This window comes from Lissotriton helveticus, chromosome 1_1 (assembly GCF_964261635.1).
Source record: "Lissotriton helveticus chromosome 1_1, aLisHel1.1, whole genome shotgun sequence".
Lineage (NCBI taxonomy): Eukaryota > Metazoa > Chordata > Amphibia > Caudata > Salamandridae > Lissotriton > Lissotriton helveticus.
The window spans coordinates 1,833,336,363-1,833,355,868 of record NC_136057.1 but is presented as its reverse complement, the minus strand read 5'-3'; the positions used below and the strand labels follow the sequence as shown (position 1 = coordinate 1,833,355,868).

Genomic DNA, 19,506 nt, shown 5'->3' with positions numbered 1-19,506 from the left:
ATCTGCATGTATGTCCATCATGTAACACCTCCACTAATGGCTGTAGAAACACCCTCTTAAGAGGCCCCTCAAACAAATGCACAAGAGAGTAATTTTGTGTGTACAGTTTGTGCTTGTGCATAGACATATAGTTATATGGAATTGAGGGTTTTGGTGCAGTGTAAATGTATCTTGACAAAGGCATGCTGCTTAGGTACATCTTCCTGCAGTAAGGAATTGGGTAGAGATTTAATGGTTTGATTGCTTACTGATAAGCTGAGAACTCTAATTCTCACTTCTTCTCTGAGCCTCAGGTACATCGCCATCTCCTCCAACTTGTGAGTTGCAGCCTACCTGTGCCCCAGATTGCAGTGAGCAGATTCCAGGAAGTGGTAAGGAGGCAGACTTGTGCCGTCTCTGTCCTAAAAAAGTTTAAAAAACGATTTCCCCCACCTGTGATTTCATCTTATTTTTTTCTTTTAAAATTTCTTTAACTGTCTTTGCCTGTGGTTGCTACAGTTTAAAGTTGTAGTTTTAACCTGCCAGTGATTGCATAATTTAGCCCATGTTTTTGTGTTTAAACTTGTGGTTTTTCCTGCCTGTGACTGCTTCCATTTGACCTTTTGAATTGTGGGGTTTGCATTCCAAACTCAGTAGTTTTTCCCTCTCATTCCCCGTGACTATCATTTTTTCCCTCCAAATGTCTCCTTTGCTCTGAGACCTGTATGTTAAGCAGTGCACCCCCAGCGACCATTTTGTGTTAACAATTCAGTGAAATCAGGCCCCCTCCTTCCCCCCTGAGACAGCAGTAATCTGCTGTGAGCTGGTTAAACTCTGTTTAATAGGGACTGTGCACTTGGCCAGGAGAGGGAGTAAAGTTTTATATAAATAGTATTGTTAGTGGACAAGTTTGTTGGGGCCTTACCCGCAGAAGCCTGAAGTGTGGATTGAGCCGGTCTGTCTCCTGTCTCCTAGGAGATTTCTAAATAGAGGAGCCGCTTCCAACTCCCTGGCCAGCAAACCTTGTCTGCGGTAGATGGGACCTTATATAGTCTAATATTGTTTGGTACTTGTGTACACTGATTGGTGGTTGAATCTGATGTTTCTATTGGATTAGGGTTAGTGTTCTCATTGGTTGGGTATTTGAGCATTCTGATTGGTTTCTGGGTCTGTGATTCAATCAATGTAGGGTTGGGACTAGGGCTAGGTTTAGGATTTCTATTGGAAGTATGGACTAGGGCTTCCTGTATTATTGGTTGTAGGGACTAGGGTGGGACTAGGGCTAGAGATAGGCCTTTAACCCCTTCCATGCTCATGACAAGGTCAGCTCGTCATGCAGTACACTGGAGCTGTGCTAATGACGAGCTGACCTTGTCATGAACAATGGGAAATAAAAATATCAGCACCCAGCGGGAATTGCCTTAGCACCAATGTGGTTAATTGGAAGTAGTGATTAGGGCTTATGGTGTGATTGGTTGCTGAACTAGGTGTGGGACTAAGAGTAGGTTAGACTGTCTAATGGAAGTAGGGACTAGCGCTTCCTGTGCCAGTGGTTGCTTGGATTAGGATTGAAGACTACTGGTAGGGCTAGGGCATATATTGGACGCAGAGATCAGGGTTTTTGAAACTTATTGGGTGCTTGGACTAGGACTAAGATTGGCTGTAAGGTCCTCATCTCCTATTGGTTCTAGATTTTAGGACTAGTGCTGTGATTGGACAGGGTTAGGGCTAGGGTTCCCATTGGCTGAAGGGGTCACCTGACTACTAGGGCTATAAACGGCCAAGGCTTAGGGCGTCTCAGCCCTGGCGTCGAAGCTAAGGGTGGAGAGGACAAGGGTGAGTGCCTGTTTGAGCCTGTTCAGGGTGGAGAGGACAAGGATGAGTGCCTGTTTGAGCCTGTTAAGGGTGGAGAGGACAAGGGTGAGTGCCTGTTTGAGTCTGTTCGAGACTGGTCGGGACCAGGGCCAGGAATGCTGCCCATTGTTCCATTCATTAATACACACTCTATGTATTTGTCCCTCTGTATATAAGCATTTATTTTCACTATAGATTTGTGCCTACCATTGTGTATTGCTTTGTATAAAAAATGTAGAATAATTATGTTGTTAAAAAAAAATCATCTTTGGTCTACATGTACTTGTTTCCATTGTGCATTTATGTACCTCCATGTACTTGGATCTGTGTGTCTGTTACTTTTCTCCTGAAAAAGCATATCCAATGCACTACCCTATTTCTCATCCGCTACCTCTGTCAATATCTTTTTATCTGCATATACTTACCTCCTTTATGCATCTATATACTTTCAATGTACTTATGGATCTATATATTTATCACTTTCTTCTAATTAACATTTCCAATGCACTACCCTATTTCTCAGCCTATACTTCTCTCAATATATCTTCTAGCCCAACTTTCTGACTCATCTCAAACTTCTTTCTACTACTCTTTCCAATCCACTACCCTATCTCTCACCCCTATACATCTATCATTATATCCTTTACACCCACTCTCTCATTTATCCCAAACCTCATACCACTACTATGTTCCCCAAAATACCCTTTCTTGACTCTCTCCTACTCTACCCCTCCTTGCATCATCTGACACCTCTTTTACTATACTGATCCTCCAAAACAAACCTTTCTAAACTTTTCCCTCTGACTCTTCCCCTCCAAAAACCCTTTTTACTCATCCAAAAGCCTCCTCCTACTGCTATGACCTAAAAAAGAAATCCTTCACTCTTCTATCCCTCCACTATCCTTTAAAATCAAAATAACAGACTAGCATGTTCACTTCTCTAATTCCATATTCCACTATACTAATTCACCACTAATCCTTAATGGGTTCCAGAGTAGAGTGCTACTCGCCAACAAAGCGTTTCAACACCTCATCAGGGTTTCAAGCACTATATAAATGCAAACCTTTTTTCCTTTTTTACCCCTCCCCAACCTTTCTCAATCCAAATAACTGACTAACATATCCACAACTCAAATTACTTCATATTTCACCATACTAATTTTCAACACTAATCCTTTATGGGTTCCGGGGAAGCCTGCTACTCGCCAGAAAAGCGCTTCAACACCCCATCAGGGGTAACAGGCGCTAAATGAATGCAAACCTTTCTTTCCCTTCTATCCCTTCGCTATCCTTCTCACTCCAAATAACTAATATCCACCATTCAAATTACTTTCATATTTCACCATACTAATTCACCACTAATCCTTTATGGATTTCCGGAGTAGCGTGCTACTCGCCAAAAAAAGCGGTTCAACACCCCATTTGGGGATAGAAGCACAATATATATATATACAAACCTTCTTTCCTCTTCTATCCTTCTGCTATCCTCCGAATCCATATAACTGACTAACATATCCACCACTTAAAACGAACTTGCATGTTTCACTATACTAATTCAAAACTAATCCTCTATGGGTCCCGGAGTAGCGTGCTACTTGCCGAAAAAGTTCTATGACGCCTCGTCAGGGCTAGGAGGCGCTATACAAATGCAATTACAATACAATACAATACTTATGTTAGCACACTCCTGCCTGCAGCTGTGTCTTCCTGCAGGGGTATGCTCTGTGGGGCAAGCTTTCCAAACTCTGTTTTCCCTATTCCATGCACAAGGTGCCACAAATGGTTGCATGCAACCTGATCTAATTTTCAATAAAGGAAGCTTAATGTTACTTTTTCTTCAGGACCCCGAGTGCCTACATTTCTTTAAAATATTAATATTTCTATATTATAGCTGGATGGATATCAATGGAATGACTAAAATGTTTCTAAGGGATGTCTAATTAGAGCAGTATGATGTTGCAATTCTTTCAACAGCAAAATTATTCTAATATATGTTGCTTTCATTTATGTGCTACAGCTATCAGATGTTATCTTGGACTTCACCATACTTAACAGGGCTGCCCCACCTTGCATACAAACCTGAAGCCTGAAAGTGTTGTCCAGCTCATGCCTGCCATGATCCATCCTCTGAAACAGCGGGCCACATCAGGTCCCATGTACATCCAGGAGACAGCGCAGATCGTCAAAAGGCCACCCAACCAGCTGCTTCCAAATAGGAAACATTGCCTCCACTCCAGAGCCTGAAGGCTGCTTCAGTGGTCGCCAAGAGAGGTAAAAATCACAAATACTCCCAGCTAATATAGTTGTGGTCCATGTGTGACCACAAACCCTCCTAATTTAATGTTCTTAGAATACAAAATAATGAGCACGTTCATACAGGTAATTTTGCAGACAATTACTTGCTGATATAAGGGAAGTTTATTTTAAGGGCCTTTTAATGACTTTCTCTTGGTTAATTTTTATTACAGCCACAACCCTGGCTGGGTGGATACCTAGGCAAATAATTAAAACGCATTGTTTCAAATATATTGCAAAGTCAATCACCTATGCCCATTCATGTTGAAAATATACTTTCCAAATAATTCTTCAATAGTTTCCTGCTCACAAGTCAACAGTGAATGTTTATATTGGAGTGCAAAAAAATATATATATATAACTGACTCCGTTTATTTTAATTTTTACAGAAATATGCAAACACAAATCCAGTATCATGGATTTCTTTGTAAATTCCAGTAAGAGGTCAATGACTGATTTGGAAAGCAGCCTAGTACAACTGAGTGCATCCTTGCAAGATGTATCAGCACGAGATTCTGAGGGTATGGTGTCAACCAAAGAATGTATCCCAGCTTCTCTACTAGAAGATGTTGCAGCCACGAGCCAAGATGGAAGTGTCACATCTGAAAGGGATACCAGTTTGTCAAAGTGTTGGGATGTCAATCACTGGTCCCAATTCAAAGAAACATATTCATGGCTAAGCACGGAAAATTGCCATCTTGGGAGCAAAATATGCAGTGAAATTAAACTGCTTAGAGTGCCAGCATCACAGGGCATACGTTTATCTAAAAAATGGAACTTTGGGAGCCTGTCTGCATCTGACACATAAGCTAGCCAGTTACTTTGGATAAAAATCCATAAGCATAAGCATTCAGCCGTGCATACCAAAGCAAGAGAAATACAAGCTGTTGCCAAGAAGGATATACTACAGTCTACTATGGCAGAGTAACAGATGCATTAAATACCTCAACAGTTACAATTTGTCTCATTCTTTATTATTGTGACAAAAATAATCCTCCATTTCCCGCCACCCGTGTGGAATATGCTTGGAGTTTACTTATGAGGCAGATATGTGCTTGCTTCTATACAGTAAATATTTCCTGCAGCACAGATGCCAGATTGTATTGCTGATGAAATGAGGAGGAAGCTTTATATGCGTATGATTGTAGCGGGTCCTAACATCTCTGTTTACATCAATGAGTCAACAAACATTTCTTCTGTTTTTCCTTTGTTTAGTTATATCTATGCTGCAAACAATGTAAAAAAGGTGAACACCTTTTTCCTTGACTTGGTTGGTTGAGGGCTCACTTTTAAAGTGCCTTGATTTTGCAACAAGTTTCTTACAAAAAATTGGACTGGGGTTTGCAGTGATGGTGCCAGTGCAATACTTGGGCGAAACTATGGAGTTTAGTAGAAGCTGTATTTGAGATGCCTCTGCCTTGTCATATAAAACTGTCACCAGATTTTGAACTCAGTGTATTGGACACAGTTGATACTGTTCCAGGCGTTAAGCACTTTGTGTCATATTTTGAAAAACTATATGCCATGTACCACCAGTCTCACAGAAACCAGCGGGAACTATCTGAATGGGCAAAAGAGTTGGAAACTGCAATTTTGGGTGAGTATTTTCAATTTGGTGGATTGCCTCTTGCTAAAGGGCAATCCAAGAAGTATGTTAATCACATCTAGACCATCACAAACATTTTTTTAGCCAAGCTTCTCATGATGTCAAACATTGTTCTTCTCTCGGTGTATTAAATACAATCCTGACATCAACAGATGTTTTACTCAATCCAGCTGACGATGCAGATTCTGCTCACAAAATTGGGACACTTTCAGGAGCACTGCAAAAGGATAATGGAATACTGCCATGAGCTTACTTGCTCCTCAATCATGCTGTGATGCCAGGTAAGACGTTTAAAGAGTTCCCAGGCAAATATACAAAGGAAACTGAACACGCCATTGAAAGTAGCTCTTATAAAGGAAGTGGCAACCAGCAAGGAGGATTTACATGGCCAGGTAAAAATAAACCTCCCCCAGTGTGACCAAATTCTGGCAAATAACTTGCACTATAGGTTTTATGCACCGTCATCAAGAAATAGGTCTTCCACATGAACTCGGACAGATACATTTTTTTTATATATTTTTTTATTTTAACAGTAAGACAAGAGTAGGCATTACAAACATCAGGCGTCAAACAATACAATGCGGGAAAGAGACAGGCGGGGGATTATGCATACAGGAATCATCATAAGGAACCCACGTTGAATCACGACTATACACAACAATTAGGAGAAATAAACAGTCTAAGATACGATCGAAAACAACCCCGCCACATCCTTCCCCATACGCAACGATACAGGATAATTAAGGCTAGTATAGACACCCGGGCAAGAAAGGATCCGTGAAGAATAAACAGCCCACTTCTCGTAAAAGGAAAAAAGGAAAGACAAAAGGGCCATAGAAAAAAACAAAGGAAAAACAAAAAACCCCTCCCCTAACCCCCCACCCTACACCCCTGCAATGGCTACGGCCTAACCCACTAGCAGCGTGTCTGTCGCCCAAGAGCTACCCTAAAAGAAGGGAAAGAGAGAAAAAGTGGAGGAGGAGAAACCAAACACACTCCCGGTCTCCCGTGCCCCCCGCCAACAGCGACCACCCCAGACGCAATAAAGCCAACATTTCAGCAAAATATGCAAACCAGTCGTGGGAGTAAAGTCAATGGCCACCCAACTCCCGTTACACTATAGGCACAACCCCGGCATTGCTGAAAACTATAATATCGGATCGAAGCAGTAAAATTCAGCCCTGGCCAGTACGATCTTCTTCAAGAGTCTCCTTCCCTCGAGCCGCCATCTTGAGAAAAAAGCCATTATAAGAAATGGGGTAACCCAAAACGGTTGTTGGACCTGGGTAGTCAGTATTATCAAAAACAATGGCCCAACTCGTGATTGTTTGCTGGCTCAATAAATCATATGCTCACAGTTGATCACTTCTAAAGTTAAATGAGGAATAAGGTTATTTACCTCTAGTATGATTAAATCATAGGATATTCATTCCATTGAAAAAGCAACCACCTATCACAACTCATTTATTTACAAAAAGGAGTTTTAATAGAGTACTCCAAACACAGCGGAACATTTATTTATATACATTTGTACAATATTCACAGCGAACGGTAAAGGAAAGAGCAACGTGCTTCTATAAGGGTGCCGGAAATAGAAGAAAGTAGTGGTTTAAGGAGAAAAGGGGTGTAAGCCTCAACAGAAAAGTGACATAAGATTTTGTTAACTTAAAGCAAAAGCTGGAAAATATCCAACGTGTTGTGCAAACAGGCCACTATTGATATTATTCCAATTTATGCACGTGCAGTTCGAGGCTGGCCAGTCAGTGTCAACAAACCAACTACTCGTGCGCATACCTGGCAACCGACATCTCGGACAACGCCCTCATATGTGAACGACGCCACGTGCGTTCCGAGTCTGGCGAGCCGACACCAAAAAAAACACTCGTGCGCACATTTGGCAATTGACATTTGGGACAACGCCCACTCTTGTGAATGACTCCCATTGAGGGTGATACTGGAGAAGCATAAAGCATCGTCAGATACCAGGACGAAGATATATTCTTCTTTACTCCACGGCGATATCCATACACGAACACTTGAAGTCACAGACGAGTCCGTGCATGAGAACAGTATTAATACCCTTGCAATCTGCACCTGAATTTTTGTGTTGACGGTCTACGACCAATAAATTGGAGTGGGACTGTGGCCATTTCCCTTCACGTCCTTCGAGATACATGAGGATTGTGAACTTCCCATAAAAGCAAATTGGGCAGACAGCGTTTTAGCTACGGTACGAAGGCTTTGCCTTACACGTCCTGAGGAAGACCCGCAGGTCGAGGTTCCCAGTTACCCTAGTACCCCAAGACGGGTCGAAACGTCGACGCCCCCCCTTTCCCATAACCAGGACCACTATTTTTTGGAACATTATACATGCCAGTCAAGACTGTATGATTGTTATAAATTGGAATAATATCAATAGTGGCCTGTTTGCACAACACGTTGGATATTTTCCAGTTTTTGCTTTAAGTTAACAAAATCTTATGTCACTTTTCTGTTGAGGCTTACACCCCTTTTCTCCTTAAACCACTACTTTCTTCTATTTCCGGCACCCTTATAGAAGCACGTTGCTCTTTCCTTTACCGTTCGCTGTGAATATTGTACAAATGTATATAAATAAATGTTCCGCTGTGTTTGGAGTACTCTATTAAAACTCCTTTTTGTAAATAAATGAGTTGTGATAGGTGGTTGCTTTTTCAATGGAATGAATATCCTATGATTTAATCATACTAGAGGTAAATAACCTTATTCCTCATTTAACTTTAGAAGTGATCAACTGTGAGCATATGATTTATTGAGCCAGCAAACAATCACGAGTTGGGCCATTGTTTTTGATAATCTTGAGAAAAAAGGCAAAGCGTCCATGAGAGTTCTCGGCAATGCAGTAGAGTCGAGTACAGGATAAATGTTCACGAATAAGACAATGAAATGCCTCCAGGAACAGCACATGTCCCAAAAAGTCACTGAGGAACTTGTTATCACACTGTAGAGCGTCCATAGATGTAGCATGAGGAAACAGAATCGAACAGGAGACGCTGGCATTAAACACAGGCTTGAGGGTTGGTGATTCGGAACCGCCTGGGCTCAGGAAAGCCGGTATCGGCACAGGGACCTCGAGTCCAGACATTCGATGCCCCGCTGGCACTACAGCCCGCGGAGAACTCAGCAGAGGGTCGACCTCCGGTTCCAGGATACCGTCCACTTTCACGATCAGTGTCCGGAACACAGCGCTAGTACGTAAATGGAGTGCCTCAATGGCGGCCATGACGGCCCGCAGCGATGGCGTGCCTTCCATCCGCTCCGTCCCCTCTCAGTAGGCGGCAGAGCCGGATTTGAACCCCGGAGGCCGGCTACTCCGGGGTAACAGGCCACGCAAGTCAAATGTCAAACAGTGGGCGCTCCTCCTATAGCAGAACACACCCTTGCCGTCAGCGAGGGCCCCGTCCCGTCGGCCCCGGGAGGTCAGCAAGGTCTTCGGGCACCAGACCCCACCACGGCATCCGGTGGAACACGTTGGTGTGTCCTCGATCACAGGACCGTCACCAAAAAGCAGCAATTAACGGCACACTCCGGGAGACCAGGCTCAGTCCAGGTCATCACGGCCGTTGTTGATCACTTCCAGACCGGATAGGTTAGAAATCGAGGTCCCGGCTTCCACACGATGTTAGGCCGAAAATGGAGACACAGCATATCTTCGTCGACCGATGAGGTAGAAAACTCGGGATTGCACCGGTAGAAGCAGCAAAACTTCATAAACAAGGGGAGCAGGTGTGAAGTCAGGATTGAAGGCAGGATATTCGAGCTGCTGGCGGAGGTCGGCGGAGCCGGGAGCTTACGCGGCCATCTTGGTTGCTAGCGTAGCTCCTCCCCTCGGACAGATACATTTTTAACGTTTACATCGAAGATACATGTTATCAATCAACACAGGTGAGCGATCAACATTGAAAGCCCATGGCATTAAGGCAAGGAGAAATTGCTCAACCTGTACAGGTGGTACTCTATTAATAGTGAATTCACATCAGAAGAATTCAGACAATGTTGATAATGGCGGGAATAATATTCCAGAATAACTTCAAACTGTTATGAGGGCAATAAACACATTACCTACGATTTCAAGTGACTGCAAGTGGTTTCAGCTCCATGAGCGGGATAATGTCACACTTTCAAAACATTTGGTGTTGCACTGCTTTCTGTTCTAACGTTCATAAATCTCATGGGCCCTACTCTGCCTCTTTGCAATCTATTGCCATATATTGACAGGTGGCTGAGATATCATTTCTATACGGATGATAACCAGTCCAGGAAAGCTGATCCTAGTGCTCATCACTACGAAAGATATGCAAATGCATGGCCATTTATTAAGTGATTTTGGTATCCACAGAGTATGTATTTGATGATGTTAAAGATCACACCAATTACTCGTTTGTTTGATAATGGTCAAAGTGGGCTACATTTGCCATTGTATATAACGGTGGTATCTTAGCTATGGTAATACATTTTATGGTTTTATTATTTTCAGTTACAGCTTCTAGCATATTTAAATCAATGTTTGAAACGTTCTTTGCTCTTGGTGCCAAGTTTAGTATGCATTGTTTGTAGCATTGTAAATGGCTGCACTTAATCAGACACCAAACTTCATCCATGTTTGGATGTTAATTCCTTCTGACAGTGAACTTGAGGCACAGGCTTAAGTACTGATCAGCTTACACCACTTAAATCTCATAATGCACCCAAATGTATTCATGATAGATCTACTAAACACATGATTGAGGTCTTAAGAGCTGATGTATAGCTCTTACTTCCTGTGATATCACACACTATGAAGTTACTTCATGTGAAGTCGTGCACCACAGAGTCACCTCCTTTGATGTCACACATTGTACTATCACTTGCATAAGACCGAATTTGGTGATTTTCCCCTAGGTCCTCCTGAGGTCCTGCACTGTCATAAAGCACTAGGTATTGGCTCTAGCACATATACTAACTACCCAGTCCCAGGTGAGAATAGTCTTCAGGCGTAATGGTCTACTAGAAGGGCTTAAGTTGGGGTTCAATATCTATTGTTCTATCCCTAAACATGGTTGAAAAAACTTTCATGTCTTCGCTGCCTGAAACATGGTTAGATAGTTCCTCTAACCCATCTCTCAAAGTGTTAATTCCACCAGTCTTCAATGTCTTGAGATATAACAGGAAGGGGTAGTAAGGATGGCCGTTGTTGCACAGGATGAACCAGGACTCTTCGTGACTGATGGCATCTGTTCCTTCTTCCAGAAACCCTGATCTCTCAGCTGGACATTTCTAACTCTCATACCTAAACAATAGTCCTTTTCTATTGCCTGCCTGACACAGGAGTAGATTGGCATGAGGAGTTCTCTGACTTCACTAGTGAAACACAACATTTTTCCTAGTGTATTATAGATTACTTTAATCTCCCTGCAGACGAAACCTAGGACTGGCACTGTGCCAAGCAGTTGCACAGCCTGAAGTTCTTTGAGTTAATATAATTGGTCAAAGAACAAAGTAATTGTGCTGGTTACATTTTAGGGCAGATCTTTGCATCACACCCTGACTCCTTCAATCACCAGTTTCTTTGCATTTGTTGGCCTGGCATTACCTTTAATTATGCTGGTTCTAGCACTAAAGGCTCTTGGCAGCAGCTACTTGCTGCCAGAAAAAGATACAAGATGTGCCTGTAGCTTAGTGTTGATGCTGCATGAGCTAACCTGGCTCAGTTCAGCATCCCTGCTACTGGGTCTGATAATGCTACGGATCATGTCCCCAGCTGACTGATATGCTTGATGATGTGCATGCACAATTGTTGTTTCTACTTCAGGTGTGCTCACTCCTTCCACTCATGGCAAGTAGACTTCCTTTTGGTTTGCCTAGAACTCAAGAGGGAATTCCAGAGAACCAGGCAGGCTGAAAGGGAATGGAGGACGTGTGCCAGTACCAATGTCAGGTGAAAATGTACAAAGCCCACCTGCATGTCGTTAAAAGTTCCTTTCTTGTCGCCAAACTCAAAACCTCCAAGAACTCGTCCCATAATATTTTTGAGGTGGTGTTGATTTCTGTCCCGCATCATCTGTGCACAACGCATCAAACTTTCACAAGAACTCTGAGTTGTTCTTGCCTCTTTCTTTACTGTCAAGATCCCTTCCTATATTGCGCTGCAAACGGGTCAAGTACACCCCTTCTGCTCCTGACTCTCAGAATAGTGAGGGTTATCAGCCAAAGGAGGGGAGGTAGTGTGTGGGGCAAGAGCTAAGGACTCCAGTTAACCAACAGATAAAATAACATATTGTCCATCCCGGTGCTTTTCTGGAAGTTAAAAAAAAGAGTACTTTTATCCCACTGCAATACAAAATATTACAGAGCTTAATAGGATTCGCAGTTACAGGGCTGTAAACGTATTTGTGATCTTCAGTGAGGCGATCCACTCCTTTCGGTTACCTCTCCTTGCTAGCCGAGTTTCCGAATTGCTACAGCCCCTAGTATACAGCATGGGTAGAGGAAATAGGCACAGGTACAGTTCACTCAAAAGTATTCTACTTTATAGATGCACAAACCAGTTCAGTTAGCTTTCACCAATTTATGTTCACCTGCATAAGTCTTAAGTGCATATAACAGAATTCTTCTGTGCTTACAGACTCTCACGGTTAGGCGCTGTTTTGTCCTGCTCACTGTAGATACAGCAGCAGTGGTGTAGGAGGACAGGTTCAATATTCCTGGAGCTGCAGAATTATCATGGCTGCCTCACATGGCAGACCTTTTCTTTGGCAGTAGCAGCCTCCCAGGGCTGGATGTAGATGGGCTCTTTGATACACCGGGTGTGGCCCCTGCGCCATTTATCAGCAGGGGTGCTGAGGGGTCTGGCAGTTGTGGCCTCCAGGCTGATCAGAGCTTTTGCTTTAGTGGTGATGAGAAACATCCAACGTCTGCATTGGTGGTAGCAGTCCCTCAGGAACCTAGCAAGATACTGAATAACATGGTGATGCTAGGTCTCAGTGCAGTTCACAGCAGGAACTGCTTCACAAATCATGTCACTCCTGGCTTTGCTTCCTTTTGGTAGTCCAGTTCCTATGGGTGTTCTTCATGCTAGGAACACACTGGGCTTTTCCAGGAAAACCTCTCTTCCTGCAAATGCCAGGTACGCTTCTTCCCACTCTCAGCAGGAAGGCAGACCTCCACGCTCTACCGGACCCTCAGCTTCTCCAGAAAAAAGTGAAGACTTCAGGTGTTAGCCCCTCAGCCAGGTCATACAGTAGTCTTTAACCTGCTTTCTGCAGCGCTACTTTCCTTGTTCAAGCAGAACCTATACCTGGAATGAAATGGGGTGTTTTGGAATCCACTTTTATATTCATTTTACAGGTGAGACACAAGTCCACTGCCAAAAGTTTCCGGTTTGGTTTGTTTCTCTTCCAAATGTAATTTTCTGTCCGGTTCTCAGACACCGCATTTGTACAAGGTTATGGTTCTCATAGCAGGTTGCAATGATGGCTGGCCCCAAGCATCAGTATACAAAGTAACAGCACAATGAAGTGTGAGATCTATGCACTTGGCTGTCATTAGCCTTCCTGAAGGTGTAATCTGAAAGAGACATGTTAGTGATAGATTCCTTACCTTAGAATATCCCCAGGCGCCAGACTGGATTCCGAAAGTTTTCGCTAGCAGTACCTCTGCGCGTCAGTAGGTGGCGCCGTGCGGCTCCGCGTCCATTGCTGGCGTCGTAAGCGCCGAGATGACGTCACGGAGACTACTTAGGCACCACCCATGCATGCTGACGTTAGTTCTTTCTTTTTCCGCGCCGAAAGGGCAGATCTGGATTGAGCACGTACCTCAGTCATTTTTTGACTACTCTTTTGAGACTATTGTCTCCCCCTCTGTCTCCTGGTGCGCGTTGGGATGCCCGGTTTTAAGTCTTGTGGGTCGTGCCACCGTAACATGTTGGTGGCGGACCCCCACGATGTGTGCCTCTACTGCTTCAGTGGGATAACAAGCTGTCCCTTCTCCAAAGAATCTCTTGTGAGTGTCTAGAAACACATTATTAGGGGCTATCCTTTTCTTTCTTGTCGGAGGAATAACCTTACCCTTTGTGCGTAAAGGTACATCCTGACATCCAGACCATTTTCCAAAAACCATGACACCCCACACAGTATTTCCCTCAGCCGTGGGCGTAAATTGTACCTGGTAGCCCTGTGTGATCAGTGAACAAAGGCTCTTGGATAGCTCGTATTTCCGGAGGAACAGCCTCGTTCAACACATCTGCATTCTCCTTATCTGTCTGCATCCACGTTAGCTGGGCATCACTGAATGGGACAAACCAATGCACCTGCTCACACTCTGAGTCCCCGATGCCGTCCTTGACCCACTGATCATAGGGTAGAGGTAAAGGAACCCTCCGACAGTGGGTTGCATGAACCCAGTTCTAATGGCCAGCAACCTTCACAGCAGTACATGTCACGAATAAAACCTGTTCAGGCCCCTTCCAGCGCGGATCCAAACTTTTCTTCCTCTGAAAGTTCGCAACAGGACGTAATCACCAGGCTGGATATCATGGCTGGGTCCCTCTGGTGTAGAAGGTAGGAACTCTCGCACCTGTTGGTGAATAGAACGCGAACTCTCTGTTAACTGGCCATGGTAATCAAGCAGTACAGGGTAGTCAATATCAGAAAATCTACGAGGACGTGGGATGGCCCAGACATTTGCAGTGTGTCCAAACACGACCTCCTAAGGAGACAATCCTGTCCTAGAATGAGCTGTCGTTCTTGTCAACAAAAGAGCTAACGGTAAATAATCTGGCCACTTTACCCCTATGGTCTCTTGTATCTTTGCCAATTTCAGTTTTAGAGTACCATTGTACTTCTCAACCAAACCCGCTGAGTGTGGATGATTAGCAGCATGGAATTTTTATTTGACACAGAGACCCTCACATATTAATTGAATCACTTTTGCGTTAAAATGACTTCCGTTGTCACTCCAGATAACTCGGGGCAAGCCTAAACGAGGAAAGAACTCCTTCAGGAGTACCTTTGCAGTTCTAATGGCTGTATTGTCTTTAGTGGGGTAAGCCTCAACCCATTTGCTGAATGCACATACAACCACCAAAACATACTTAAGATTATTATATCTCTCTAATTAAATATAGTCCATTTGAAGGACTTCAAAAGGAAAAGTGTGTGGTGCAAAATTACCGGGTGGTGTAAGGGTACCCTTCCCTGGATTATGCATCATGCAGACCATTCATTATTTCACCAAATGTGCAGCTGTCTTAGAGATATTGTCATTCTGCCATACAGGGTCTAACAACTTACAAATGCCTTTTGCACTAATATGAGCTAGACCATGCGCCATAGTAACCACAGGAAGAACATATGCACTTTGTAACATCCATCCCTGCTTCCCTGATTAATCAATCCAACATCCTTTCTCATTTAACTGTGCTGTACTTTCCTGCTATTCTACTAATTCTTCCATTCTGGCTTAATTTTGTATCTCCTTTACACTCTCAAGGGTATTCTCAAAAATGACAACTTCAGGGACCCACCTAGCTGGACCTGCTACAAACATAAGTTTCATCTTCGTTCAGGCCGTTTCCTTAGCTGTCTGAACTGCAAAAGCATTTCCTCTACCCGCGTCATCAGTAACCTTCCTGTGGGAACTACAATTGATTATGGCCAACTTCTTGGGGAGCGTTAAAGCGGACAAAAGCCTCAAAATGAGGTGTCCATGCTGAATCTTGGTGCCATGAGAAGTAAGGAACCCCCTCTCTTTCCGGAGTCGACCTAAATTATGCGCGGCCCCAAAGGCATACTGGCTGTCAGTATATATGTTGACAACCAGTCCCTCGCTCAATTTACAAGCTCGAATAACAGCAGTGAGCGCAGCAGCTTGAGCTGACTGATTGGGAACCTGTGATGTCTCTACCACGGTGCACAACGTAGTGATAGTGTATCCTGCAGTCGTAGTGCCATCTTGTAATTTAAAACAGGAGCCATCGACATATAGTTCTCCTTGGGGGTCAGATAAGGGAATATCAGTAAGGTCTACCCGTCCCTTCGTCTCTTCTTCCGTCCGGTCGATACAAGCATGCTTATCGACTGCATCATTCTCAGAAGGGAGGGGTAGTAACGTGGCCAGATTCAGAGTGGCACATCTTTTAATTGTAATGTGTTTAGCAAACCATGTCAATTCATATCCAGTAAGACGTGCACTGGTGAGGTGCTGTGTCTTTGTCTTATTCAAAAGTGTATCCACAGCATGGGGCACCATAACTGTAAGGTCAGTATCTAGCACGAGTCCAGCCGATTGTCTGATTGAAGTGGCCACAACCACGACTGCTCTTAGAAAACTCGGCAGGGCCTTTGCGGCGGGATCAAGCACAGCAGAGAAATAAGCACACATCCGTTGTTTATCCCCAAATTTTTGTGTTAGGACAGAAAGCGCGTAGCAAGCCATCTCGTGGACATAGAGCACAAACGACTTGCCATAGTTAGGTGTACCAAGCACTGGAGTGGAACAAAGTAACGTTTTCAATTGCTCAAAAGACTGCTGACATTCGGGCGTCCAATGCAAAGGCTCATGCACTTCTTTAGTTGTTAATGAAAGCAAAAGGTTTCATTAGTAGCGAGTAGTTTTGGGATCCAAAGCACCGAAGTAATACCTATAAAAACCCGTACATCTTTTTGAGTTTGTGGAATGGGCATTTTAACAATGGTACTGGTGCGCTAAGAGATCAACCTCCTAACCTCCTAACCTCCTTCGACAGTAGGTGACCTAAGTAGGTGACCTCCTGTCGACAATACTGAAATTTAGAAAGGGAAACCTTATGTCCATGATGGGCCAAATGCAACAACAATTTAACAGTACTATTTCTACAACCCTGTCCCGTATTAGCAGTTATGAGGAGATCATCAACATACTACACCAATACACTACCTGAGAGAAGCGACAAGGAATCCAACTGACCCTTTAATGCTTGACTGCAGATACTAGGACTCTCTGTATAGCCCTGAGGAGCGCAACAGAATCTAAACCTCCTACCAGTCAGTGTGAACCCAAACAAATATCTACTGTCTGGATGGATAGAAATACTAAAGAAAGCATTTTTCAAATCAATAATAGAGAAAAATGTAGCGCTAGTAGGAATCATTGTCAAAAGCGCAGTGATATCAGGAACCACGGGGAAGTGTGGAATCAATATTTTTTAACGTCACGCAGATCAATCACAAAACGATAAATATCATCACCATCCTTAGATGAACCTGAGGGTGCCCTTTTAAGTATCGGAAGAATAGAAAAAATATCAACAGACGTTTCCTCAACTACTCCCTTTTGTATGATAATAATCTGAAGAAGAGCCCGTTCTCCTGCCTGCGGTATCTTATACTGAGGAATTCAAGGCAAAACAGGTTTCTCTTTGACTTGTATAGAAACTGCTGGTATATGCAACCACCCTACATCCGTGTCACCTGTAGACCATAGAGTGGGTGGGTCATCAGCAAATTCAGCCAGAAGGGGTGCATCCTGGGACAAACATTGTTTAGTACTCGCATCCAGACTCATCGTCATATAGACACCCGCAGGACAGCAATAAATTGTCATACAACTTCTTTAACAAATCCAAACCCACCAAATTCTCTCCACAGCTGGACAACGGAGACTCCAAGGTAAAAGGACCAACAGTCAATGCAAGGGAGCGTGAAATGGGGCTTACAACTGGTACACCTGAAAAACCAACCGAAACATTATTGTGACCAGACAGGGCTGCCCCAGGGACCATATGTCGAGAAACAGAACTTTTTGTCGCACCTGTGTCCACCAAAAATTCCTTAGTCGAGCCTTGCAAATCGGCTGTGACATAAGGACCACGCTGATCTACAAGTATCAGAACTGGTCCCTGTGAGACCGTAACATTCTGAGCTCTCTCCATCCCCGACCTCCTTCACCAGGACTGCATCCCCTAGGAGCTGCAACTTTCTGTAAAATCACAGGGCACTGGCTACGCCAATTACCCTCCTCCTTATAATAGGCACACTGATTTGGCCCTAAAGGTGTTGTTGAAGGTTGTCTACTGGTACGTGGAAGCTATCTGGATGGACCACCCCATCCCCTACTATTTCCCCGAAACGCTTGCTGTAACAACACCTTCATCTTTAAATTCTTGTGTTTCTTATCAGTCCTATCCTATACAAGTCAACGCCGTCTCCTCGTCGTGCTTCAACATCCTGCGCATGCTACGTAAGATCTTCCGGTGGATCCCCACCGAGACCAGGAAGACGGTCACCCAGGCCCCCGTCACCAGCCGTCTGGACTACGGCAACACCCTCTACGCCGGAACCACCGCCAAACTCCAGAAGAGACTCCAGCGGGTCCAGAACGCCTCAGCAAGACTCATCCTGGACATCCCCCGTCGCAGCCACATCTCCGGACACCTGAGAGATCTGCATTGGCTCCCGGTCAACAAGAGAATCACCTTCCGTCTCCTCACCCACGCACACAAAGCCCTACACACCCAAGGCCCAGGATACCTCAACAGCCGCCTCAACTTCTACGCTCCCAAACGCCAGCTTCGCTCGACCAGCCACGCCCTCGCCGCCGTCCCCCGCATCCGCAGAGCCACCACAGGGGGACGGTCCTTCTCCTACCTCGCCGCAAAGACTTGGGAACTCCCTCCCCACCCACCTCCGCCTGACCCAGGACCACCTCGCCTTCAGGAAGCAACTCAAGCCCTGGTTGTTCGAGCAGTAGCAGATCCCCCCCCCCCCCCCCCCCCCCAGCGCCTTGAGACCCTCTGGGTGAGTAGTGCGCTATATAAATACGATGATTGATTGATTGATTGATTGATCCTTTTCTTCCTGATCTCGGTGTTCATAGTACTGGATCATATTCAAAATAACAGAGCGAAAGAGGTGGACCAAGTACTCTCAGACGTGTGTAAATGAGTCTTAATTTCAGGAAGAAGATTAGAAACAAATCTGTTGACAAACAACTGTACTCCTCCTTCAATAGACATATGCTGCCCACTATAATCCCAAAACATATCTTTAAACCAGGTAAAGAAATCAGACACACTTTCATCCTCCTTCTGTCGACAAACCGTCAACTTATCCCAACTTACCTTCTTGAGTGGAATAAGGGAATGCATATATGTAATAATGCAGCCTGGCAAAGCAAGTAGCTCGGCTCGGGGTTTATCACCTGGATTCCTTTCCTGATCCCCTCCTTTAATCACATCCCATGTACTACCCACCTCCGCGATATGGTCTTCAGTATGTACCTGTCTCCAAACATCAGCCGGAACGAGAAGACCAAAGAACATTTCAATATCAGCAAGAGTCATTACAGTAGAAGAGGCAGCCTCTGTCAATTCTTTATAATAGGCTGTAGGATCAGGTAAATGAGCCTTAAGGGCTAAAATCTCATTCCTCTTCCATGGAGTATTAACCCATTGTTCCTGAAAACAGGCCGCTACAGCCGGTCTAGTAACATTTCTGCACTGGTCCATTATGGCAGGGATTTCTGGGTGATATATGGGATGGACCTCCCGCATCGGAAACTGAGATACCTGAGTAGGGCTCCTCTCATGTAATCAACCCCTGTAAGCAACTAAAGTTGTAACATTCCCAAATACTTGCCCTGGCTCCAAGTCAGCAGCATACATACGATCTCTAATATCAAATGAAATTTGAGGCACTTCTGTCCCAATTTGTTGTTGCCAAAGACTAGTTAATGTAGCAGACTTATGCTTAAGGGCATGCTGCTGTATAAAGGGTTCA

The 19,506-nt window shown here is 44.2% G+C and overlaps 1 long non-coding RNA gene across 1 annotated transcript; it reads left to right on the top strand.

The window, feature by feature from the left end:
• Positions 1 to 264: 264 nt before the first annotated feature.
• LOC144774983 (uncharacterized) lies at positions 265 to 5,069 on the top strand. The gene is made up of 3 exons (XR_013600543.1): positions 265 to 371; positions 3,851 to 4,104; positions 4,518 to 5,069. It is a non-coding gene; the product is annotated as an uncharacterized LOC144774983 (long non-coding RNA).
• Positions 5,070 to 19,506: the final 14,437 nt, after the last annotated feature.